Below are 25,490 nucleotides of genomic sequence, written 5' to 3' on the forward strand. Positions count from 1 at the left end.
ATTTACTTGGAAGCAGAAATTGTCACAGGCTATGTGCCTGTAAAATCAATGTGCTGTGTCTTCTCCCCAGTCACAAGTTTCAAAACCCCCATGTTCCTATTTTTCACAAATTCTTATTTACTAGAAATGAAATATCAAACCAAACTCGCAACTGAGCAAATTACCCGGATTCTGTGTACAAGATGTAAAACTGCAAAAGGCATTCTACAGGTGAATGAATATTCTCCCTGTTATTCCACAGAGATGTGTTGAACTGTGTATGAAACTTTACATCTAACTCAGATTTTGTTTCTTAGTTTCCCTACAGCCTTTGCCAAAACATGATCAGATTTTCTTACTAGATTACATATGCTTTACATTACTGAAAGTCTCATAGAATTCTTTTTAAGCATATGAGAGTATTTTCATGCTAAATTACAGTCTCATTTAAAGTGGAAGGATTAGAACACAAAACATGGCGCAGATGCTATATAAAATTACTAAGATACCTCTCAAGACAAGAATGCTTTTTCTCTTTTTCTTTTCTCCTTAAGAAAAGTGTAAGATCTCAACCTGATTTTAGGGATGCCTCAAGAATACATTTTCTGTCTGCACTCAGGTCCAGCTGATGGGATAAATGAAAGCTGTCTAGTGCTATACTCCATTGTCCTTCCTTCTCATTTTTCCCAACATATTTTTTCCATTTCAGATAGAGAAAATGTAAAGTTAATAATTTATTTTCAATGAGCTAAGTACAGATGTTTGTGGAAAAACAAAACAAATTTAAAGTCAGACTTTCAGAGCCTAATGAAACAAGCAGTAACAGAAGTTAGATGTGGGTGTTTCCCAGGTATACCATGTTATTCCTGCCTGCTTGGCTACTCATCCTCTCCTCCTGCCTGGTGTGCTGGCCTTGCCAATCCACTCCAAGTTTAAATTCAGCATCTCTTTTGCAAGAAAGATTTTAAAAATGCAAAACAGTTTATGTTTATTATTTTTATTAAAAGACAACATGTGATAAGCATTTTTCATGATACTTTGACCCAGGATTAGTTGATTTCCAATACAATAGGAGAATAAGGCAACAACATAATAAGGAACACAAAAAAGGTGAAATATAGAAGTCCTCAACATATCTGAATGTCATTGCAAGTATATATCTGCATTCCTACAGTAGGTAAGATTTAATTCTAGAATTCCTTATCAGTCACATAGTGTAGAAAGTTTAGTGATACTAAAGGAAGTCTATTACACTGAAGGGATATTACTACCTTCTGAGAACTCAAATCCAGCCTGAAAGAAGAGACAGATCTAACTCATTTAATTCTTTTTGCCCTTACAAAGCAAGAAACTGTGATATCAAAAGGGGTAAACAGGACTCCCATGCTCTGAATTAAATCTCAGGAAGCAAAGCTGAGGGTATCTTATCACAGTTGTCAGTGACAAGGCAGAGAGAAAGCCTGTAGGCCTGGTTGTACTGCTGCTATCAACTGCAAAATATCAGCAATTTTAAATATCTGAAGTGCATGGTGTTTGTACTTCAGTACTGCATATACTACTCCTCTATAACCATTTTAGAATAAGTCTTTTATCTTTATTTACTTATCTGTAATCTGAAACAAACAATGTTGTCTGCTGTTGTATAAATAAAAAACCAAAAAAAATAAAAGACCATTTAAAAAACTAATTCTTCCATCCCTAAACTTCAGGGGATGTTTACAGAAAACTCTGTATTTATATCCCTTCATAGTCCTCTGACCTAACCTGTCACAAGATAGTAACACAAATGACACTTTTTACCAAGCTTCTGAACCAAGTGATCTGTGTCACAAATAAAACTTACACTTTTCCTTCTGTCAGAACACATTTGATTGCACTCATGTGGGGCTTCCCAGGTCAATCTACATCTCTCAACATAACTAATCTAAACACTAGTGGCTTCACTGTCACCCTGTAAAGCTAATGCAAAGCAGAAAAAGAAAAAACCCTCTTGTAAGCCTGCATATAGGTTTGTAAAGGCGTCAGAGGCGTAAGATGTGCGATTCCATCACCACACAGCAGGACAACAATTCCCGCCAAGCATTTCGCACCATGGTTCCCCTCAGAGTAACTTTCAGAAGGATACCTCGTTTCTTATTGCCATGTGGCAAAGGACAACATGATGGCAGGTGTCAGGGTGGCTCAGGACTGGGGAACAAGCTTAGACCACAACTACTTTGTGGAAATCTTGGGGAGGTCCCCCTGTCCCACAGGGCCCGAGGCCAGGCCGCGACGCGCGGTCAGCGCCACAGGTAATGGCGGCTGCGGCTGCCCCTCACGGCAGCCCCACCTGCAGCAGTGCCAGGGTCTCCTCACGGAGCCGTCTGGCACTTACGGGAGGAGCTATTTCCTACAGGATATTCACAATGCAGAGCTGCACTTTACTGCTGTACGCTGAGGTAATTATTTGCACGCTGCACTGTTATTTTCTGAAGGAACACATGGGGCTACAGCACGGCAGCATCACTTTCCCTTACATTTCAGGAAAACTTTTCCTTCTTTTTTACTAATTGATGCTCAAGCTTCTTACATTCCTTATTATTTTTTTATTCTTCTGTTGAAGAGCACTGAGCTGGCCTTACCATCATTTCTAAAGTAGGTTTTCCTGTGTGCAGTGTGGTCTAAATTACCATGCAGGGGTGGGGGAGCTGTGCGCTGGTACAGTCCTGGGCCAGCACAGCTTCAAAGGCCAGAACCAAGCGCTTCCTTTCTCTGCCCCAGAGAAAAGGGGGGAAAGACAAAAGTTGCAAAACTTGTTAAGAAACCTCTCAAACCACATATCTAGTAGTTATATAGATCCCTTTATGAGAATACATAAACACCAAAGTCCAGAATGACTGAGGATGGAAAAGAAAGGCATGTTACCTGTTACCTCTGCCACAAAGAAAAGACAGCAACAGGTCTTTGGCATGGATTTCAGTGCTTTAAAAACAGTAAAATCATGCAGCTTAGTAAATACAATGAGGAGAGCATAGCAACAGACCATTCTATTGCCTCAAAAGAGCAGAAAAGAAAGAGAGAGGCCCCTTTCAGGCTGCAAAGAGAGCATCTGTACAAAAAGTTTTAGTTAGCAACCAGAATATCCAACTCTTATATGGATGAAGGAAATTCCAGCTTGAAAAGCCAATTAACTTCTCTTCCTACTAATGAACTTGATCTAACCCAAACCAGATTATTTGGTTTAATGCCCAGAATTTTAACATATTGTCTTTGAAGTCTGACCTCTAACAAGTTTCTAATATGTCAGCTCATGAGGTCCATCCATACCACTTCCTAATGGTTCAAATCGATAGGATTTTTTTTTGCTTGTTTTAAAATGTGCTGTATGTTCATTCTTTAAAGTGCCAGATAGCTAGATCAAGTTACAGATGTCGCTCACTGCAAAATCCACCTCTTACAGATGACAGTCCCAATAAAAACACCTCTTCACACAAACTGAAGAAAAAATAGAAGCACAAATAAACCACAGTTGGAGGATATTTAAGTCTTTTAGGCCTCTCCTAATAAAAAACATTTGTGAAACATCAAAGAAATAGTTTTCACTTGTATCATTCACAGCACACGCATGCAGAGAGAGGTAAAGTATACATCTCTAAGATTTCTGGTTTTTTTTACAAATCCTGTGAATTGCTCTGCATACTGTAGCACTCGAGGCATGCAGTGTCACTGACAGTGCTTCATTTATTTTTATGCTACTCCTTACCTCATCCCATCCACCCGAGACCAGAATACTATGGCTTTTATTTGTGTACATTTGTGAACAGCTGCCTGACCAGTAAAGCCAGAAGTTATTCTAGCACAGAATAACAGAAAATCTACAGAAGAGAAAAAAGGTAGCCATCTCTTCTGTTCTGTTTGGGATAGGCTGTATTTCAGATCCTTTTAGCAAGTATAATTTTGGATTAAATAGGATGGAAATTCATAATAATTAATCATTGCTGAGTTCTCAGATATCTCAACATGAACTAAACTTTGCATTGCCATTATAGGATCATAGAATACTTCAGGCTGGAAGGGACCCACACAAGGATCATTGAGTATAACTGGAAATCTGGAATGCTTCAGTTTGTACCACAGTGCTTCACAGACCACAAAAAAAAAAAAAAAAAAAAAAAAAAAAAGGGTACAGAGTACTTCCTTAAAGTAGGGTAAGAAAACATAAATTTTTTGTTGTGTTCATTGTTCTTAGAACCACTTTCTCTGTTCCACCAAATCCATCAAATATTACTTTTGCAAAAACCATAGTGACATTGTTATTACACCCCTGAAACAGAAAATGTTTTAGCAAGTGGTAAAACCTCACTGTGAAGAGCAAACAAAAACTATGGTTCATTTCTATCATTTTCCCATCTGTCTTAAAATTTATTGCAGGTTCTCCATTTTCAGTGATAAGACCCACACCTGCAATAGCTCACTGCTATAAAGCAAGGCTTCTGTTCAAGCCACTGCTTAGATAATCCATGTTCAGGAATTAGGTAGGACTGCAAGCATGAGGACAAGAGGCAGATTGACATGCAAGATAATGGCCTGATAGCACCTTCCTTTCCCCTTTCCACTACTGCTACCATTTTTCACACTTACAAGTCTAAACTATCCCTCAAATCTGGATGTAAACTGAAGGAGAGACTCTGCTGTAAAACAAGGACAAGACCAGTGAACAGAAATTAGCAGATGGCAAAACAGAGGCAAAGGAGGGATGCACAGAGTTCTGTGGAAGGAAACTTGTTTCAAAATTTCCTTTTCTTACTGAGATGTTTATGGCTTTTGCAGTCCAAGATACACTCCCCATCTTACACAAGCATCATGCTTGCACTGCAGCTCTGTAACAACATCTTCAAGATAAAAAACAGAAGTTATAGGAAAGAAAGTACACCACATTTCAGTTCTTAATTTTAAAAATGAAGAGAAGCTTTTGCCTCTCTTTTGTCATAGAATAAAATACCCAAACTTCAGGTTCTGACCACCTTTACTATATTTTTTCATGCTGACTAGAAAGCCATAAAATCCATGAAATCCTTTGAAACTGACCTCCTTCATCACATTAAACTTGAAAACCAAATGTTATGGAAACCTTATAAAAGAAAAATCAGAGCTTTGTATTTCCTCATTCAAATGGATACCAAAAAAACAACATTGCTGATTCTAAACAATAACTAAAGTGAAAATTTAAAAAATACCTGCCAATACTTGTCAGAAATCAAAAGCAGCTACAGTATCTCTGTATTGAGCAAAAAGAAATAATAAAAACAGATGTGAGAGCAGACAAAATATCCTGGGTTTCGGAAATGAGACACAGCAGGGATCACAATATTTTAATCGGTCACTATTTCTTTCCTTATTTTTTATTTTTATTTAAATAACGCATTCTGATATTTGCAATCTCCCTCCCTTTGCCTTGGTGCACACACAGACAAATCATAATTTTTTTGTCTTAATTAGTGCCTTCAAACGAATTTACAGAGGGACATTATACCAGCAACAACCCAGCTGCTAACACCAGAGTCCTCAAAAACATTTAGAAGGAACACTTTGGACTTGCTAATTTATTTATTTTTGCCAAAAGACATCTAGAACCAGCAGTTCTTCCTATTCAAGCTTTCCTTTTCTCCTGTGAACAAGTACATGAAAACTAATGAGACTGGAGAGAAATGCAGTCTGAGTGGAGGACATACAAGTGACTAGAGACTAATCAAATGGTACAACTGTACCCATTTCAGTGATTTTCTGCATCATTGTAATCCTCTCCTCCCCCCTGATGCAGCATTACAACAGTTTCCCCATATTACTTTCTTCTTTGCACATAGCTGGTACCTCCTGTAACAGGTTTTATAAAATAAGATCTCTGAGTTACTGCGCCAATTTTCTTTCTATTGGAGAGGTATCATCTTCCAGGGGTACATATATGCCCACCACAGGAGTACACAGAATATGAAAGCAAGCAGTAGATTCTGATAGAACAGGAGTGGAAAAAAATGCACAGAAAAACATTCTCAGAAGAATCCAATTAGCAATTTTTTCCCCTTCTGATTAACCTAAGGAGAGCCAATTAAGCATCAGAAGTAAGACTAATAATTGAACTTACTGGAATACCTAAGTACTAAAGAAACATTCACTTCTGTCAGCAGAAGACTACAACCAATTAGATTTGCAAAAATAGCTTTGAATTCCAGCCCTTTCCCCCTTGAATAAGTCCAGTATACTTGTTGGAGCCTCTTGAGACATATAGGTACATGGAGCAAACTTTCCTGACGTGTAATTAAATTAACTGAAATAAATTATAGCTTTAAACTCTTAATAAAATAAAATAAATCCCAAACTAAAACCATTTTTAGGGTTCCATTCTTTCTTTGTATCATCATCTGAGGGGCTTTCTCCTCTGAGCATCTGGGAGCCATCATGTCAAGCTCCGGATATTAAATGTACATGTAGTTCTCTGCAGGCCTAATGAGTTACAACAGAGGTCACATTCTCCACTGCCCAAATGTAATTTGAACAGTTCCTCACAACAAGAATTGTGACACACCTGTGTATAAACACTTCTGACAGTAAAAATGACAGTAAATTTTGCCCTTTCTCTTCTTTTGTAAAGCAGAAAGATCCAGAACAGCTATGTAGTTTCCTTATCACTGCTACTATCTGTGACTTCCACATTTACTGCTCCAAGTAAATTTTTCTGAGAAAGTTTCATATGTTTTCATAGTAAAAACATAAGATACAAGATGTGAAATATATTTTGAGAGCTTGGAAACAATCCAGCTGCTTCTAAGTAGTACTCTTAAGTCTTGAGATAACAATGGGTTTCTTTAAACTAAAAACAGTGTGTTGCTTTTCAAGTAACTATTTTTTTCTCTGCTATAACAGTGAAATTAAGATCACCCCCCATATTTCAGGGAAAAGAAGGAAACATATTCAAATATTGTTAGATTAAATAAAACATTTCACATATGGATAAATGCTAACTTTCTAGCATGGCAGGAAGACAAGCTGAACAGGATCATTTCTGCCAAAACCATTAGCAAATTGCCTTACGGTGATTGGCTTGGCTGTGAGTCTTAGGTTTTATGGGTTTGGGATTTTTTTTTTCCCCTCCTCTGTTTTGTTTTGATTTTGACTTTCTTTGAGGATGGAGATATTGGTAGGGGGAGGATCAGGGAGTTACATTAATCCACACATAGCTTGTAAGTTAAGTCATTTCTTCTGGATATTTTGCTACTTAAGTACATCTGGCTTTGTTTAATGTCATTTTTTTAACTGAACCACATTTTTGCTGCAGTAACCCACAATACAGTAACAAAAAGCTTGAAGGAAGCACAGGCTAAACGCAATTCATCCATTTCTGCCCATTTCACACTGCTGCCACAGTCACTGACTGTGTAAAAGTATTCTTGTCTCTTACTACTTGCCTGGAAACAGGCAAGCCAGAAATGTTATAAACATGCATGTATGTACATACACACACATTTTCACACCACCTATCTCTTTCTGGTTTTCAGCAAGTGCCCTGGTTTTTGCTGTTTAAAGAATTTTTCTGCATTCTCAACTACGTGACATCATTTGCCATTGTGTATATCCCCTCCTGGAAAGCAGCCAGCACAGACTTTTCTGAGCCCCCTTTCTCCATCTCTCCACAAACTCAGTTTCAAGCCCTTCCTTGAAATGCTTAATCCTTCTGCTATCGTGAACTGAATGTTAGGGAGGAATCTGAAGCCATGACAACAGCTTGCTTCCTGAAGACTCTGCTCTGGGCCACTCTGGAGGCATCCCCACTGCCCAGGCCAAACAGTTCAATGCACTCAATTACACAGCTTCTCCTCTCTATGGAGCACTGGATTTAATGCCCTTCATTTAACGAAGGAATCTCAAAGTGGCTGAAATTTGGGCCCACCTCTGTTAAATGCATGGATGTTCAGCAGTTTCTTTGGAGTTTCACAAAGCTTGTAAAAGTTCCACCCATCTTTCCAGTCTGGGTAAGAAAAATTGGTATTTCTGACATTGTAAATTCTATAGAATGAAGGCTTGTGCAGAATTGTCTATTTGCAGTATTCTGTTTTGTCAATTTCTAAATGGTTCAAATTGTATAAACTTAATTGTATTTGACCAGAACAAAAGCAATCCACAAAATTCAGGCAAACAGCAGCTTTAAAATGATAATAAAAATAAAAACTGCAAAAAAACATAACAAGGAAGACTGTCACCTCAGGTTCTAATTCCAGTGGCAGTATGACAACAGTCCAGAATACTGCACATTAACAGATGACAGGAAATTCTTGGATATACAACATGTGATTTAACCTGTAGAAGCCATCAACGTATGGTTTCATTAAGACAGTTGGCTTTTCTGAACGGATCATATACATGTAAATCCCAAGGAACACATAGGGTAAAAGTTTAAGAATATGGCAAAATACACACATCATCATGAATAGAGACCCAATTTTTTTTTTTCTAGTAAACGCAGTCTTTGTCTAACCCACTGAATATTTTGGATAGTAGGTGTTTGACTTCCCATTCCCCCCTCCCACCCCATGGGCTACAATAAACCACAAAGTGGACAAGAGCTATTTTGTGAGAACTTTCATGGGTTTAAATCAGTTAAACACAAAATAGAAACTTTCATCTCGATTCATGGGGTCACCAACTCAAAGATTCTGCACCTAAATATGATATTTGAGCTACTGAACTAACAAGACAACATACAAAGCCCTGTCAGTCAGCAAGAACATTCCTTTTAAAAATAATGAAAAAATAAACACTCCTTCAGGAGGGGAGATTGGCAGAAAGCTGGGTATCCCAGGACTAATGACTTGGCATAGAAATCCAAACAGAAGTGGAGAGGCAGTTCACTTCTTCAGACCCTGACTCTGGGCAGCAAGAGACTGAGGCGTGCACAGGGTGTTCTGCAAACTCTGCTGGCTGCCTGGATTGTTTGTTCTCCCTGTGTAAGCAGCACTGAAATGAACACTCAGGAAACACAAGGTACAGGGAGTTGGTCAGGGAGAGAGCAAAATCGGGATATGTAAACAAACTAATGAGATCAGTGCAAACAGCAATAGCACACTGTGTTTCAAGATGAGTGTAACTTATTTGGTAATTTCAGGTTGCCCTCACAGCATCCCTGGTCTCCTCCTCCTCACTGGGGCTTCTGGGTCCAAAGCAGCACAAGTGGCTGAAATATTTTGGTTACAAAACCACTCCTCGATAAATCTCATAAGTTAAAAACATGTCAGCATTAAAAGTTGTCTGTCACACTCTACAATTGCAAGTGCATCCTGCAATGATTTCGGTGCTTAGCGAACAAATATTTTTACATATTTTTGTATGTGTGTATTGAAAAAGGTGTTCCTTGACATTCCATCTCCTTTTCCCAAAACTAGGATGCCAATGATAAGGGGGTTTCATTACATACTCTCTTGCCTCCACTGACCAAGACTTCACATAATATTTTATGAAGACCAGAGGACTGGAGAAAGTTTCTGACTACAGAAGGAATGGCATATCACTGCAGAAAATGTCTTGAAGGAAAAAAAAGAAGGACAAAATACAAAAAGAAAAAAACCACAACAAGTCAGCCAAACCCCACAAAACCTACCAGACCCCTAACATTTGGGTGCTGCTGTAGCTGTTCATACAGTTGTGCCATCTTCCCAGGGCCCCTGTCTAAAAGCAGCAAGATCACACTGTAAAGGTATTTTTTTTCCTGTATATTTTGCTAGTGGATCATATGACACAATGAATAAATAGAGCCTGTGGGACCAACAGCAGCCAGAGAAGAGCTTCTGTCATTCTTCCCTGAGTAAGGGACATGACTAAGCCCATTCCACCCATCAACTCCACTTCTCCAGAGACCCAAGCACACAGAAATAAAAGGTGCAATGACATCTACTGTTTCTAGTTAAAAGTGATTTTCTTTTCCCAAGAACAGGCACATCTACAGGCATAGAACAGCAACATTTCAGCTCACTATGGGGAAACTGAGATTTACTTATAACCATCTGCATAATTATTAGAAGAAAATTATTTTCAGATTTTTTTTCTTGTGGTATACAATCATGCTACCCATGGAAAAGCATTTCCATTTACAATATTTTGCTAATTTTGAATTACAGTTTAATTTCTACCCCACATGCAGACACGTGCACTGTCACTCATACTGAAAAAAAGCAAAAAAAAAAATAAATTACTGCATCTGAAATACTTACCAGTCAGAAATTTATTTCAAAATACTAACATAATACTTAAATTATTAGTTTGTGGACTCAGTTCTCTCTGAAACTAACTTCTTTAGAAAAAGAACACCCTGCATTTCTTCCTTTTTTTTAATTCATAAAAATTGTGTCTAAGTTGTCAATTTGAAGTGACTTGAACTTATTTACATGCACACAGCAGAGAAGAGAGTGTTTATAATGGCTCAATACAGGCAGCCCCATGAAGCAAGCCAAGCATTCCTGCTGGTCTTACATATAATCAATGAGCCTGCAGTGCATTCACTGATGAATTGGACAATGAGACTGAGGGTCTGAGTCATATTCAATCAACTCCATTTCCAGCAGCCTGTCAGGGATGATGGCAGATCTATTTTGCAATGCTGTACACATCAACCCAGATGGGAGAATGTGTTTTTATGTGTGTGTCTGTGTATATAAATGTGTGTACACATACAAAATAAGCATGTTGGTGTATATATAAAGTTAAATTGATAGATTTGTTCAAGAGTACATTTCAATGCAGCTCCTTGGTTTGTCTTTTCTTAGCGACTGCATGTCGACCCAGAAGCTTTTTTCCAGCAACAAGAAAATTAAAGTACAGAGAAGCATATTCATAAAGCTGTGTCTATTCAGACTGAAGATAAAAACATTACAAGAAGATGGTAGATGCTCAGCTAAAGAGATGTGTCTCAGGGGCAGACCTCTAAATGGTCTATTAGATAGGATGAGATAGTAAATCTAATTTGCCAAAACGCAGGCGTGCTCATCAACGTTTCATGCTGTCAATATTCCATGCTAGCTTGCAGCCTTGATGGAGTTCCCATAGTAATGAGCCCGAGAGCTTGGGAGGATTTGGCTATTCTGTAGCCAGTCACCCTTTGTCTCACCAGTGAATTAGAACTCCAGAATGTGCTCCACACACTGGCTGAGCAAACAGCCCTTCAGGTGGCAGAGCTATGGCAACTGACCACTGACGTAAAATGCAGGAACAGCTCCAAGAAACACATGCTTCCTAGATTTTCTGTGCTGGAAGAAAAAGGGATGAAAGTAACATTTCTTTTTTTTTACTTTTCAAAGTTCCAAAAATGGTTTCATTTGGAAAATGGACTGTGCCTCGAAAAAAGTAGGCTGCATTCTAAAAAACAAGCATTAAGAAAAGTAGTGCTGAGGTTTTCATTTTTTTAACTTGGGGATTCCCCTCTCTTCCTTAACATTTCTTAAACTGAAGTTTTAATTTCTTAAGCTTAAACCTTCACCAAATTCAGATCTTCGGCAGACCTGTTTATCAGACTTCAGGATTCTGATCTCACACTGTTTAAGGCAGCATCTACTTCAAGAGAATATTCTGAGAAATATTTAACACAAATTTAAACAAATGCTTCTGGCAGAACAAAAGCACAAGCAAAACAAAAAAATAAAAAACCAGAGGGAGTACACAGGGTACTGGAGTGACATATGGTACACTGACCAGCTCTTTATTTTGTTTCTGAAGGATGTTTTTCCATTTCCTTTTGAGAATCAGAAGTGTGTGCTTCTGTGGGCCACACTAACAATGCACCGGTACCAAAGTGGGAGAAAAACTCTGGAGCACAATATCCCTTCTTCAATTCTACCTTCTCCAATGCCCATGAAATTCCCTAGTGAACTTACACAACCCATTAATCCAGCAATTAACTAACCCAATGCCAAAAAAGTAGATACTACAGGCAATGGAGGAGTGTGGCCAGAAGCAGACATATGTAGTCATAAACTCTCATAACCAGTCACTCATTTTTTACAGACCACTATCCATAATCTGCCTTATCTCATTTCCTAAGGCAAATCTGGAGAAAGAGGGCACCTGGATGATAATATTGTAGCCTTCTGGTTATCAGAATAGGAGTCCTTTTCTTACCATTATTTGACCCAGATGCAAATGATGGGCCTGGTGCAAAGTGAGTGGTTTTCTCTATCCCACACAGGAACAAAGAGTAATGAAAAAACCCCTTCGGGGAAGAAGAACGGGTAAAAAAAAAGTCTCTACCTGGACAAATCCAGAGACTGGACATTCTGATGCCAGATATCCAAGAAGTGGATGCAAATTGAATTCCCTGCACTCAGTAAAGAGAGGTTTGTGCTGCACAAGATACTCAGCTGACAGCATCTGTAGGTGTCACCACAGGATTTTCCTGTGAGGAGCACCACTCATTAAGGTTCAGTGTAGGGCTGTTCTGAGGTTTTTTTCACCTTCTGCATAACATCAGATATTAGCTTGCAGGCCTGTTTTAGAACAGCAGCTTCCAAATTTGTTGCCACTCAACAGAAATCAGACTTTGAACAGAAGTGGTCCAATGACTTAAAACAACAAATGTCCAAGCCCTGTCAGTAAAAGGGAAGCAAGTTACAGGGTACTAAGGCAAAACTGACATCTATAATGCTACAACGTCATACATTAATTGTCATACATTGTCCAAACTGCTTCCAATAGCTACTGCAAATGGCTGATCTTAGCCTACTGTTACAGAGAGCTATAATATCATTAAAAATGTATAGTCCTAGTGAAACCTGTACAGTCACAGTAGCTTTTATGGACGTGTTGAGTACCTAACATTGACTGACAATTAAGTTGAAATGAAAAAAAAACAACAACTTTCTGGTGTTGACAAACTCCTTGAAAATTTGTACTTTATGTATCAAGACGTCATTTTTTTCCAGTAAAGACAGCAATCAACTTGATATAAAATCTAAAAGAAAGCAGCAGCAATAAGCTTATGGTGTGAAATAAAAATCACCTGTGTTTCACACTTACTGAAGGAATAAAAAAAATTTTCCTTCCACCTCTGAGACTTTTGCAGGACTGAGTCAGCACAGAGCCTATACTAAATGCTGTGAAATGTTCTTTAAGGAAGAACTTTCACCAGGATGCTGTGGTAAAAGATCAGAAAGATGGCTATTTCAGCTATGATCTGCTCAAGGCACTTGGAAAAAGCAGCTCACACATCTGTATTCTCCTCATTACATTTTAACGACACAATATGTGCTCACTTCACATTCTTTTAAGCTAATACAGATTTTTCAGATTCTACTGGGGTAGATTGAGAGCTTATTAATGTATCAGAAAATCCAGATTCTGCATGCCGAAAAATATGAGATGCCAGAAAAACATGAGATGTTACAAACAAAACAGTATTTCTAAATATGAAATCCTAACCTTAAGGAGAAGGTGGGTTTTACTCTGTTTTATGCTGAAATCAACAGTTGGAATTTTGCTGGTATTACCAAAGCCAATAGTGTTTTATAAAACCAGTATGCTTTTTAATGCCTTCTTATATCCAAATGGAGCACACAATATTTTCTCACTGGGAAACCAGCAGAGAAGCCCTTAAATACAAAAACACTTCCTGTACTTTGGTTAGGGTCACCTCAGCAAAGAAAGTTGATACAGATTTTCCTAAGAGATATCCGAACAGTGGGGAAATAATGGTTCATACTTACAATGTTTCAAAGCAAGAAGCATGAGCCACAGAAGGAGAATTAAATAAGGAGGTAGCTAACAGACATTTCTGGGTGAGCCACAAAAAGAAAAGTTAGGTCAGACAAACTGTGGAAAGGTGGTAACAAGGAACTGTTTAGAAGCTACCTGAGGCAGTGAATAAGGTATGGATTTCAACTTGAAAGGTTTATCTTCAAACAAAACTTTAGGGTATGTGCAATAAACATGAGGTTCTAATGTTGAAATCCATTCAAAGGGCATTTAAAAACATCTGATGTTCATATTTCAGTTTTCAGCAAGGCTCTGAAGTTTTGATCCTGCACTTTTATCTTTACCTGTTCTGCACTGAGTTTGTAAGAGCCCTCATTTTTGTAGTGTACAGTTCTCTGCCTTGTTTCTTTCATTGGGTAGTTGACTCCTGCACTTGGATTGAACCATTTCTTATCATTGCCTGAATAGAGCTTGCAGTTTGTCCTTTTCTAGCACAAAGCAGTGGCTCTTGTGTGTGTTCATTGGTTTGCAGGCTACCCAAGCCTAATACGTCCACCACGCTGCTTTTTTATCCCCATTTTGGATTGTGTCACAGTTAACACAGGTACAGCAAATTTGTTTCAGAATTATAAAAAATTTATGAAGCCAAATTACCCCAAATAAATAATCACTGAAACCAATGTATAAATAAGTGAAATTGTATGTAACTAGCCCTGAATTCCCAGTGTTCCTAAATACCTGGGATAATGTTTATTAATTTTGTGATCTACATGTCTAATTAGATTTGTTTTCTAATTAGATTCTCTAGCCCTAGACCCATAGCTTGTTGGGGAATTGCTGGTTATGTAGGCAAACACAAAACTCTGCCACCATTCCCATTATACCTAGAATATGATATTCCATGATTCACAATGAATGATGCCTCAGAACTGAAACTTGCCTGAAATGAGTTTACATTTCAGGGAATTTCCTTTTCACCTCTTCCCCTTCCTGAATTACAGCTAAAGAAACAGATCTATTTGATTTTTCTCGATAGAAAAATAGTTTAAAAAAAAGTTAATGTGACCAGTAAGTCACAGTTTTGAAATATTAAAATTTCTTTACTAATTCTTCACACAGTGAAATTTCACAGAATACACCTGGTTTGTTTAACTGCAGCTACCACCTTTGTAAAAAGATAATCCTGGACGAATTTCAGCAGTCCTGTAACAGACTTGATGTTTGGACTGTTATTCTGCAGGAGGCAAAATGAGGCATTCTGCCCCTGTGAGAACTGTGGACATGGTAACCAACAGCTGTAGCATCAGGAACATCATCTGCAGAATAAGAAAACCTGGATGCTGCAAGTGTTACAGCCTCAGAACTGACATCCAGGGAAGTCTAAGATGAAGGAAATAAAAGTGCATTTCACAGTTGTGTAGTCCCAAACACATTAATACTTTCAGCTTCAATAAATACTAACTTGCTGCCTATATCCACCAAAATGTTGTGGTTTGGTTTGCAAATAACTCCCTTATTTTACATGAGACCATGAAAGAACAAAATTTATCTTGTGGCTCCTTAAGGACAGAGCAGAAATCTCAACAAAACCTAAATATTTCCCCTCCCTTGATAACAGACATCTCTGACTAGCAGTCTATAGATAGCACTGTCAATAGTGTATTTCTACACTTTGCAAGTATCCTTTTTCTTATGACAGGAAGTCATAGGAAGGAAAAGTCCTAAAAAGAGATGCAGGAGATATTGTTAACATCTCTGGCAGGTAAGCCTGATGCCCAATGGAAAAAGAAATGTAAAATATTTTGTTGAAAGATACGTAACTAATCATATTTGTCAGTATAGCAAAAGCAGAGAGCCTTCACCAAGAACAGAAATGACTCCCCAATCATCAGAGTAGAAAGCAGAAGGGTTTAATGGTGTCAAGAAGCTATAGATCCTGTCACACAAACTGATCTGAGAGTAAATGATAGACATTTGATTTAACTACTCCATCTACTGGCAAATAATTATGGCTAGTGTAGAGATACAGGAGTTGCTTATATAAAGCTTAGTCCACAGAAAAGACTCAAAGAGGTATTTTTCTCTTCTTTGAACAAGTAGCAAATGCGTTATCATCAGTGTAGTTGCTTTCCAGTTTCCAGACCCTGGGGTTTATATTAACACCGTGTCCCAAATGACACAGTTTCAAGCGGAATTTACTTGAAAGTGTGAAATTTTTTTCAGTATAGCTCATAAACACATGAGATTTATGTGATATGTATCATGATATACTTAACTTTTATTTGTAGTCCATCCAGTTGATTCTTACTTTGATTGCCTGGGAACACAGTAAACCTTATGGCAGATTACACAAAGCTTCTCCTAAGCACTCTTCATCAAGCCAGTGTGTTAAGCTACAGTGACTTCACAAAACACAGATTTTAATTTCTTTTTTCTTAGAGGCAGTACAGAGTTGCAGAGGTCTGCAGGAACACATACCAAAGACCAACGATCTACAAGATACAATCTGAACACAGGACCTGGAAACTTTCCTTCAAATAAAAGTCTCCTAATACTTCACCTTCTCCAAGATGCAACATCTCTGAAACCTCATCTTTCCTACTCTAAACATCAGGGCATTCCTAATTTTATGTGTTATATTTTTACATAATGACTACTATAGAATGGCAGTAAGTCTGCAATGCCACATGCAATTAGTAAAATTACCTATTTAGTCTTTTCTGCCTTTATTTTCTAAGAGTCCTTTGCGTTCCTAATTTTTGAGTTGACTAAGGTAAATTCAAAACAACAACAAAACAGGAAATTTCCTTCACCCCCATGGAGGAATAAAATTTGTGAACCAGACCAAACTCGCTTCTACATCCCTGTCTAGCCTCCCAGGGGAATATTGCCTGGGTATAGATACCACAAACACACTATCATGCTCCTCTCAAACGCCCAGAAAAGGTTTTCCAGAGTTAGGGGAGCAGGTTTTGGGAGGAGAGGGGGTAACAGCTGAAGCACTCTATAGGTCATTAGTTGTGAAGTTAAAACCAACAGCCCACCCCAAGACAACTGCTGGAAACGTGGAACAGCAGGTAACAATGAGGTTCTACCACTTCTGGGAAATTTCAGCTTTTGTAGAAGCATGGAAACAGAGCATGAACAATAACAGAATGAGCTTTTATCTTCTATATCATCTCTGGAGACATTTCTACAAGTCCTGGAGCTGCAGCAGAGATAGCAGAATTAGACCTTATAAACACAAAATATAGTTCTAGATGCACACACCATAATCTGCACTCTTTTTTGCAGATTTGGTCCATGAAATCAAAGTTTCTAGTTACAAAATTGTTTATCTTATTCACTGTCCAACAATTTTCCCTAAAGCTCCTTACTATAGATAAGTACATCCTTGATAAGACAATTGCAATTTGGAACAGATTCACCGTTACCTCCAAGGGGACAAAGCTGATAGATTAAGATCACGAAGCACCAACTCAGTTATGTATTTTATTTCACAGCCATGCTCAACACAAATGAAAAACATTGGTATAATAAGATTCAAATAGCAGTAAGAGCAGGAACTGCAGTCTGATTGCCAAAATTCTTCAAAGTTAAGCAAATATGATGGCTTTTATGAACACTGTTGGACAAAGAATAAATAACAATGATCAACAAATGTACTTCCTATAGCTTTGTCAATTATTGTTTCATCAGGGTTTATAAGTCTGCAGTTGAACACTTTCTGTGTGATGATTCTGGAGGGTTTAATCTGTGTGTCAAATTTGTAGTTTTACTTCACATCTCTCAGGGTCAAAAGAAACTCTGGGATATGTTTGGTTGCAATAGTAAGTACTGATGCGTTTTACATAATGAAAGGTTTCACAATATAAATTGGGATTACTGTCAAAAAAAGTGGTGTTGGTTTTTTTATAAAAGTAAAAAATGGTTTTGAAAGCTTTGCTGGATGTTGCCACAGGAGAGAAAAAAGTTGTGTAATAAAACAACAAGATTTCCCCTTTTCCATAGCTCAGATATAGACAGGGAATGTGGTGAAGCTCCCTCCTTCTCCTCCTCTGACAGTGCACCCAGCAGGGAGCTGTACATTTATATGGAAGCTTCAGCCCTGCTCCTGGGTCTCTGCTTAGAGCATTACACTCATGTGCCAAGTTCTGTGTTTAAACAAAACACTGGTTTGTTCCTTTAGCAAAAACTATTCAACAGGATAAGAAAAAAGCGTGCTGATTTTCAGTGATGGTTTAAATAGCCACATATGTTTTCAACGTTTACTCTTCTGGGGAAAATTTTTGCACTGGAATATTGGCAGCTCAGACTCTGACCTCAGGAATATCTCTCACGGTTTCAGAAGGGATCTCTGCACCTCTAGTGTTTAAACAAGACAGAATTCTTGTCCACATTTCAGGTGTTTCCCACTGCTTTAAGAAGATGAGTGAAAGTCTGTTCCACTGAAATCAACAGTAAGTGTTTTAACAGAGATGGGACAGGGGTTTTGCTGAATTTCACTAAATTGTTCCTACTACCTGCAGGCTCAGTGGTTATGAACATCAACATCAAAAGGAGTACATTCAGATCCTCTAAGTTTAATACAAAGGAGATAGACACCTAAGTGACTTTGGCATTTTTTAAAAAAAATCACCCATTCTTCTCATACAAGTGTATGTTACAGACAACCTTCTCCTCTAACTTCTGAAAAAAACTAATCAGCCACATGCCTCATCCCTCTGTTACTACATTGGATTTTAAGTGAAATTACAAAAACTGACCAAAGCATTAGCATTGTTAAATTAATCACGTGAGAGTTCATGGATCTACATTTTTTCCTAAATATATTCAGGCAAAATCTTTAGGCACCCTGAATCTGGATTTTAACATGGATTAATTTGAATGGAGAATGCAGACAGTCTGGACTGGTTTCCCTGTCAGGAGCCAGAGGATGTCCCTGATCTCTGAGTGTGAACACAATCAATTCTTTGTGCACTCTCCCTTGGAGATTTCAGGCTGATTCTTTGTTCAGATTCAACAATTTTTCAGTAGTCTCTTTCTCTGGTGGTCTCTGAAAATAATACTATTTAAAATTACAGCATTTTACCTTACCTAGTGCCTCCAGGCAGAGGAAGCAATTGTCAACAAATATCATTGTTAATTAATTGGTAGAGGTGGAGAAAGACGAACACAGGCCATGTCAAGATTTATATCAGACACAGCCGTACATCTCCTCTTCAACCTTTATTTGTTTTGTCAATATGTAAGTGTCTAAAATGTGCAAGTCTATAGCTCCCAGCTAGGGAAAAAACTGTACAGAATAATATATCAACACAGCACCTTTAGGAATTTTAAAAAATTTTATCAGGAAATCTTTACAGATTCCTGAGAGTCCCCCACACTTGTGCACTATCTGATTCAAATTAGCCTCTTGAACAGCACACAGAACTTGAGCTCTAAAAAGGAGCTTTATAGAAGTCAAGAGCAACAGTCAAATACAAACCGTGCCATCCACACTGTGCATAATTATATTATGAATTACTATTAACTGTTAACACACAATTGTCAGCTATTAGGCTAACTGTATTGCAAGAAAATTATCATATATGGAAGAAATTAACCCTCTCGAATCATTCCAGTGACTACTGGAGTAGCTGTACTGCCTCTTTACTCTTCTGCCATAGTCGGAGCACCACTATACCTTTTGTCCTTTTGGCCAATGTGCCTTTGGGTCAGGGCCCTGTTTCTACCTGTGTCAGTCTAAACAGGGTAAAGGCCAGAAAAAAGAGTGCAAGAAATAAGGGCAATTGTCTGTACACACTTACAGACCACTAACTACAATTACATCATTTTTATGCATCCTGTTGTTAACAGAATACTTAATTTTGGAAAACATATTTTAAAATAAGGTACTTTTCCCTATTTTTTACTTTCCTATTATATTGAGAGGTATGACAAAAAAGCAGAATTTTAAAAGAAATAAGATTATTCCACAATAAAGAAAACAATATCTCAGATATGTTTTATGCCTCACTTTTTTGAACTCTTTTGCAAGATCTTATGCATGCACAGAACACTATGAATTTCAGCTAGTGCAAAACTGCTCTTGGAGACCAGAAAGAGGTGTTTCAACTAGCTATTCTGCTCTCACATCACACAAGATACAGGTCTCCACCAGTAGTTTCTATATCAAGATCAAGCTTCAAATTGAACAGCATTTATTTCAAAAAGACAGTCAAGCTTTAAAGAACTCAGCAATACATGGTAAAGGAAAACACCAAAACCACAACCAGAAGCAGAAAATTAAAGGAGTGCTATTACAGACCTCAGAACATGCAGTTCATTCCTGTACCCTCAAGGCAGCATTTACTTTTACCCAAGCAGCTTGGGGTTTATGTTTATCTAGTTGGTTCTTCAATTCCCTGTGGGATGTTACTTCCACAGTCTCCACTCCTTAGCTTAGGAGACACATAGATAGCTGTTTTTTTCTAAACAAACAGTTGAACATGACCTCTATCAATGGCATCAAACACATTCCTTTGATGTGCATATAAAAAGAACATGTCCTTAACTTAAAATGTTGAGGGATTTGGAGCCAAGTCTTTTGGTTTTAATTATTCAGATATCCTTAAAATATTTAAATTGATGACATTTCTTATGAAAGACTGAAGGTAGACTGGACAGAATAGTGCTTTCACCCCCCCCCCCATTTTGCACAAGACTCTGGCAAGTTATTTATTGTTGCAACTTACCAGTAATTCTCATTTAAAAATTAGAATGTGTCTGAGCAAACAGCTCAGGATTTCTCATAAGGCAGTTCAAAGCCATCAAGATTTGTAATATCACCATTCCACACCAAATTTCTGAAATAATTCTATGATACTAGAAACATGCTCTACCATAAAAACCTATTTCCAAACCAAGTTGTCATCTTATATTGTGAATTATTCAAATTTTGTTTTACATGCATCATGGTATTTTGCACATATATTAATTGCAGACAGTAGGCAACACTTGGTGGAGGAAATGCCAAGGCAGAGTTCAGAAAGCCTTGTGCCATTGTTGGCCCTTGGAAGGATCAAGCAGGCCTCATTTACCCTACCTCATTTCCCCACTGGCGATAGTAATGTTTCATAAAGCACAACTTTCCAAGCAGAGAGGAAAACAAAAAACAGCAGCTGTTTTACCTTAAATATGGAAATTTTTCTTCCTGCCACTCAAGCAGACTCCAAATACACCTCCCCCTTCTCCCAGATAAAGGTTTTATCTATGCATTGCATCACTCAAACTGAGATTTGTCTTTTTGGTTTTTTTTCTTCAGAGCTGCCCCAGACAAGCAGGAACATTATAACTTTCAAAGGGAATGTTTGTATTTTAAGCTCAGCTGTATGCTACAATCTTTTTAGGTCAGGTCAGTTCGAACAGGGGCTGTGTATGGAGGGGGGAACAACAAACATATTTTAACTGTCAGTTGGAACTGAAAGAAACAGCATGAAAAGAGGCAGCTTAGCTATTGGTTTTGAAGCAGTGGCATTTGTCTGTGAGCACATAGCCTACGAAAGGCGACAGGTTCTAAAATAATGGTACTGGAGCAGGCACTGAAATGTAAAACATATGTCACACTTTTCCCTGCTCGCAGAGAGGTTTAAAATATTTATAATGCTGCACCTTTCCCTGAAAGGTTTCTGCAGCGTTCTTGGGTTCACGGGTAGGTGAATCATCTCCCTAGAACTGCAAAGCTTATGCAGATTTGTTCCTCTGCATAAAGAGAAAGGCACAAAATTTAGGGTGCAAAGGCACGGCTAAGCAGCAGCCCTCAAAGAGCTATTTTGTCAATATGTATTCATCCTGATGCAATGTTTTTCCCCTCAAATGAATTTTTTGTTTTAAACTACTGCTTCATTCACAACACAAGCTGAAGCAATGATATTATTACTTCCTTATCTGAGAATATGACAAATTTGTCAGGAAGGTGGTTTTAAATTAGGTAAAAAGGAACACAGAGCATTTGTGTGTGTCTGCATCCATAGACAAGGACACAAAGGCAGGTGATATGCTTTGTTTCTTTATCAATGTTCTGTAGTGTGCATTTGATTAGCATTGCAGGGGAAATTTTTTAAGAGTAAAACTAAAAGGGACATAATCTACTTTTTCATCTAAGGAATTAGAGGGTCTTAAGAACCATCTGCTCACAAGAGATTTGAACTGTGGACAAACACATCTCTGTAACCCCAAGCTGCAAGAAACTAAAGGGTTAGCCTCTATTCACCAGGCATGTAGAAAGGCTCAGATTTCCAAATTAAAAAGCTTTTTAGCAGCTGATGTAACAATCTTTCGGTGTCCAAAAACCCTGGAAGTCAGTTAAACAGAGGCAGATGGGATGTATGTGCAGTGTGCAAAATGAAGCAAACCCAGTCAAACACATGTATCCTGCTAAAGACCTGTCTGAAACAACACATTGTAGACACATTAGTCAAACTTGTGTGGAAAAAAAATGTCTGAAGGCATGTTCTTGTCCCTCATTCACACAGTGATTTGGAGGATGTATGGATCTCACTAAGAATAAAGGACAAAATGTTTCTGTGATTCCTTGTTCTGCTCTGCCTTCTCTTACAGCAAGGGCACTAGCAAAATTTGTAGAAGTTTCTTTAGAGTGGCACTAAAGCACCTCTAGAAGTTACTGCATTTAGTTAGAAGCGCAGTATTACAAGTATGATCAGCTTTATGACTGAGATGAAACTCAAATTAGTTTAAAAGAAATTGTAGCTGAGTACATCACATCACATTTTACACAATTTTGCAGCTCTCAAGATGGCACGATGCTTCCCAGACAGGCCAGAGATGCAGCTGAAGCAGAGCTTCCTGCTGCCACAGTGGACCTGGATGTCACCCATTCTCCCAAACTGAGGTGATACCACTTCAGTTCCCAGACAGCCTCTGCAGGTTTCCTTTCACTTCCTTCTTGCCTGCAATCAAATAGTACTTCCATGCTCTGAGACACCAAAAAAATAGTCAATATAAGAATATGAGAATGAAACAAAAGTGTGGCCCAGAAACTGGAATTGGGAATATTTTACTATGAGAAACAGGGAAAAACTACAGGAAACTCTGTATGAAAATTGGTTTGGACTGTGCACATTAGACTCAGAGATAAAGGAGTAGTATTAACACAGATATTAAAAATACATGGTACATTCTTGTCTGAAATCCTTCGAGTAGGGTCCTAAGCAATTCCTCCTTAATTCTTGCTACTGCCAAGGGGGTTGACTCCTCAGGTTTTATGAGCAAAAGTAGGATTACATGCATGTAAGGAAAATTGCATATTAAATGCAATGTTTCCAAAATAAAATGCACAGCAAGGGAGTAAATTATGAGCTGTCCTAATGTAGGTTTCTAAATATGATCATCAAGAAAAACTTAGGTCTCTCCCTTGGTACAGCAAATTATGCTCACCAGGCCTCCTATTAGTGAGAGTTTTGTTCCTCACAGATTTACAGGTGTCAGCCTGTAAAAAAGGGTAATGGCTTCCTCTTAAAATGTTCTGGATTTGAAAAAGGGAAAAAAACAGCATCATTGCTGTGCTCCCCCACACAAGACTAAATAGGTGGAAAAGGAAGTTGCACAGATTCAAAAAAACTCTTTAAGCTTATTCACTGTATGAGCACAATTCAATACTGTTCTAGTCTGTAAATTTCTAGTGTACACAAATTTGAGAGCATGAACTGAAATTTCAACATTGTATATAGTTCTGTGCAAAATTCTGAATATTGAGACAGGTATGAAAACTCAAGTATCAAGGATATAAGAAAACACCTGATAGGCATTTAAACATGTAAAAATAGTTAATTGTCTTCATCTGCTCATATCCTACTTCTGCCTAAATTCTACCAGACTGGAAGTTAGAAAACACATTCCAATAAAAAAACAGTTTCTCATAATAATTCTTATATTTTAATCAGAAAACATTTTTAGGCACCGCTTTTTCTTAGGCCCCAACAGTAGCAAAGTTATGGAAATATCACCAGAAAAGCATATTCAAAGATGAGCTGGGACACATTCAGTGAAGTATTTATCACAGTCAAGATTCCAAATTATTTTTAGCCTTGTGCAACTCATTTAAGTTTTTATTAAACTTAGCCAAGCATCTAAAATGTTATGTATCAGAACCAAGCCCATGCAAATCTGCTCTTATGTGATGCTAATCATCATTTGAGAGCAATAGGCACTCCATACACAGATACAGGCTATTAGCAGCCTCTAGCTTTCTAATTGAGGGGAAAAAAAAACACCAAAAAAAACCACCTCACCTCAACACTTTTCCCTGTTTCTTCATCCCAGTATGCTCCCTGCTTTTTTAATGTTCTTCACACAGTGCTTATATGAGCACCCACTTCCTTTTTTAAATAATACTTTGCTTCATCTAAGAATCAAGTACCTGAAGATCTTTTAAAGTATCTGGTTCTGTAATAACATTTACCAAACCATTTCCTTCTTTCCACAGTGAATTACTTCTGGTGCATGGTAGCAATTTGGACAGCAGGCTATGCAGACGAATTTTTGTAGATAATTAGCTGAGAGGATATTCAGCAGAAGTGGGTCATACTGTACTTGTTCACAGATGGTTCAATAGAATGGATTTCAGCACATCCACTTCTCTAAATGCATAACATTTTAAAAGAGGAAAAATAAATACATTTTTATGGTTTAGGAAATGCTAAAGAATGTATCCTTTTAGTGTAATAGATAATAGGTAGACAAAGGATTTGACACGTGCAGTGAATACACTGCATCAGGAATAAGTAGAGAAAGAATGGCACTTTTAGAAGAAAGTCACCAAGAAAGAGATGGAGCAGTCACTGCACCTACAGACTCTGCTGTGTTACCCATGTCAGTGAAGTGTGACCAAAACTGTCATTTCTCTCCACACCCATACTCAGCTACAGGTACTGCTGACTGATTGGATGGCACCATGGTTCAGCAGTGCACTCATGGGCACCAGCTGCACTGTGGCTTGGGCAGAAACTGGTGCTTCCAGTGCCATTTCCTACTGCAGCAGGACTGCATCACCAACCAACCCTCCTCTGAAGCCCAGCAAAAAGAGTCACTACAGAATCCTTACAAATTCAAAAGCACAACTCTTGATTTTCTTGGGATAACTCCACATGTGGATAAAACATCCTATAGGGCCCAGTAACAAACAGCACAGAGCTACTGAATCCTTCAAGAGTTATTGCCAGTCTTTAAAAACCACCAGTGGAAATCCAAGGACTTCACAACACTTTGGTGTTGTGAGTCCAATCTCTTTAGTAACTTACTACATTTCTCCACAAATGTGATTATATCAGCGGTATTAAAAGATGAGGAAATCTTTCTGTGGCATTTGTTGTAGAAACACAGTAAACTTATTTTCTCCTAGCAACAAGCAGCTGACATAAAATTATCACACACTGAAAAAGATTTACCTCCAGATGATGAGACACCCCCATAAACAGTAGGCTAAATGTGCCCTCAGAGTTTACAGTGGTCACTGATGTTCATTCTGCAGTTTTCTGTTTCAGAGCTCAGACTGTGGTGAAGACTGCAGAGAAGATACCATAGAGAGAAATTAAAGATATTTTCATGTTTTCCAAAACATGCAACTAATCAGATACTCTATCATAAATGGAACATGAGAACTCAAATGTGTCAGGTGTTAAATCACTTTTTGCCTTAAAAGATATACCTCTAACAACTGTATTTACTTGGTTTATATTTAGGTACACAAACATGACAGAATTCTCTTGCTTGATGGTGGCTCTCAAGATTTTGATGTACTTATC

At 38.0% G+C, this 25,490-nt stretch overlaps 1 long non-coding RNA gene across 4 annotated transcripts in view; it reads right to left on the minus strand.

Moving 5' to 3' along the window:
• The window catches only part of LOC135306432 (uncharacterized), a 327,734-nt gene extending 302,486 nt beyond the window's left edge, over nt 1-25,248 (minus strand). For 2 of the 4 annotated variants that reach the window (XR_010367249.1, XR_010367250.1), the window contains exon 1: nt 2,601-2,688. This is a non-coding gene — a long non-coding RNA (uncharacterized LOC135306432). Of the gene's footprint in view, nt 1-2,104; nt 2,264-2,600; nt 2,689-25,133 lie in introns of those variants that run through there. The other 2 variants (XR_010367252.1, XR_010367251.1) reach the window with 2 other exon arrangements.
• Between the last annotated feature and the right edge of the window lie 242 nt (nt 25,249-25,490).

Source organism: Passer domesticus, chromosome 8 (assembly GCF_036417665.1).
Source record: "Passer domesticus isolate bPasDom1 chromosome 8, bPasDom1.hap1, whole genome shotgun sequence".
Taxonomy (NCBI): domain Eukaryota; kingdom Metazoa; phylum Chordata; class Aves; order Passeriformes; family Passeridae; genus Passer; species Passer domesticus.